The sequence below is a fragment of the Scyliorhinus torazame genome, chromosome 4 (genome assembly GCF_047496885.1).
Source record: "Scyliorhinus torazame isolate Kashiwa2021f chromosome 4, sScyTor2.1, whole genome shotgun sequence".
NCBI classification, from domain to species: Eukaryota; Metazoa; Chordata; class Chondrichthyes; order Carcharhiniformes; family Scyliorhinidae; genus Scyliorhinus; species Scyliorhinus torazame.
In genome coordinates, this window is record NC_092710.1 from 49,951,296 (window position 1) to 49,953,075 (window position 1,780).

The 1,780-nt window shown below is 41.0% G+C and overlaps 1 non-coding gene across 1 annotated transcript; it reads right to left on the reverse strand.

Moving 5' to 3' along the window:
* Positions 1 to 1,337: 1,337 nt before the first annotated feature.
* On the reverse strand, positions 1,338 to 1,411 carry trnat-agu (transfer RNA threonine (anticodon AGU)). Its single transcript has one exon. It is a non-coding gene; the product is annotated as a tRNA-Thr (tRNA).
* Positions 1,412 to 1,780: the final 369 nt, after the last annotated feature.

Sequence of the window (1,780 nt, forward strand, 5' to 3'; positions counted from 1 at the left end):
TATTGTGGTATAATATAGGACAATGTCAGGAGAGAATTTTAACATGAACTGAAAATGTAGCAAACATCTTGACAATTCTCCATGGCTGTTGCAATTTAGCAAAGATGATATTGTCACCGTTCTTCCATTTTCCCTGACCCGTTCTGCATTCTTTATTCTTCTTTTTTGTTGTTCATTGGGAAGCAAACGTCTTGAGCCAAAGTAAGAGCCCTGATAGGGACTTGAACGCTGGACCCTCATATTAAAATTCTGAGGCTCTACCGAATGAGCTACCAAGGCCCAATCTTTGCTGCTTCTCATAAGTTACTTCAAAGTCTCATGAGGGATGTTTTGAATTTCCTTCTTTGGTGATGCAGCCTCTCCAGCTCATTTTACTCGCAGGCATGGCAGCAGCCTCCGTTTGTCTTCCTTTCACAAATTCTTCAGCTTGCACCAACGACTCGCTTCTCACCAGTGACTTGTGATGTGACATCAGTTGTTACCCCCGGACCTGCACTGTCACTTCAAGGCTTTGAAGATTACGCTTAATTCGGTGAAATATAAGTGGGAAGCTACAAAGACACAGATTGTATTGTGAGAGAGAGTAAAGGGTGTCATCTGGTGTTTGTTGTGGCAGAGTGTGAATGCAAGTAAGGTTAACTGGTCAAGTTGCAAAGTGTCAAAATCTCAAAGTTTTTGGGAGGAAATAGATTTGTCAGCACCAAATCTTCATGCACAACGGACCGCTATTTCTCCCGCCCGAATTGTTCTTGCTAACGTACAGCAACAGAAATTGTTCAATATAAAAGCAAATTATTGCGGATGTGAAATCTCAAAGAAAAAGGGGAAAAGATGCAAAATCTCAGCGGTTCTGGCGGCATCTGTGAAGAGAGAACTGAGCAATTTTTTCGACTCAGGGTCACTCTTAGGCAGAGAAAATCAGTTAATCATTCAATCGTTACACTCTGTTGTCGTTGCTATAATTTTAAAATGTTCCGCCAGGTTTTCTTGAGGTAAATCCTATTATGCATTCAAAGGAAAATACCACGGATGCTGCAAATCTGCAAGAGAAACTAAAAGTGAGAGGATAAAATCTTTAAAAATCTGAGGATATCCGTGGTGTCAGACACAGAGTTAAAGTTCCAAATGCGCGTCATCCTTCTACAGGGCTGAAGCGAGGAGGAAATGCGATGGTGTAGGTGAGCAAAATTGAAGATGAGCGGAAAATGGGAGTTAAAAGGTTTGAAAAAAGTGCTTCAGCACACAAGGTTTAACGTTCGTGGTGCAGGGATTGTGCCAACATTTTCTGCATTCACCATGAAATGTTGAGCATCACTCCAGCTGTTAACTTCCATTGAAGGCACTGCTGAGATTTGAACTCAGGATCTCCTGTTTACTAGACAGGCGCTTTAACCATCTAAGCCACAGCACCAGCATGCAAGCTTAGCGTGCAAGTTTAGAACAGATTTCAATCATTTTGATTCAACATCAGTTTTCCTGACATCTCAAACGGGCCTTCCGAGTGCAAATTAAAATATTCATTGGCACTGGTCTTTGAAACTGTAAAATTGCATTTATTAGTGGAAATGCTGGATTTGTAGCAGTTCTGCATGGGATAAGTAAACAAACAGGAAATGATTGGTCGAACTGGGAAGTGAGTGAACATGACCAGAAATCTATTGTGGTATAATACAGGACAATGTCAGGAGAGAGTTTTAACATGAACTGAAAATGTAGCAAACTTCTTGACAATTCTCCATGGCTGTTGCACTTTAGCAAAGATGATATTGTCACCGTTCTT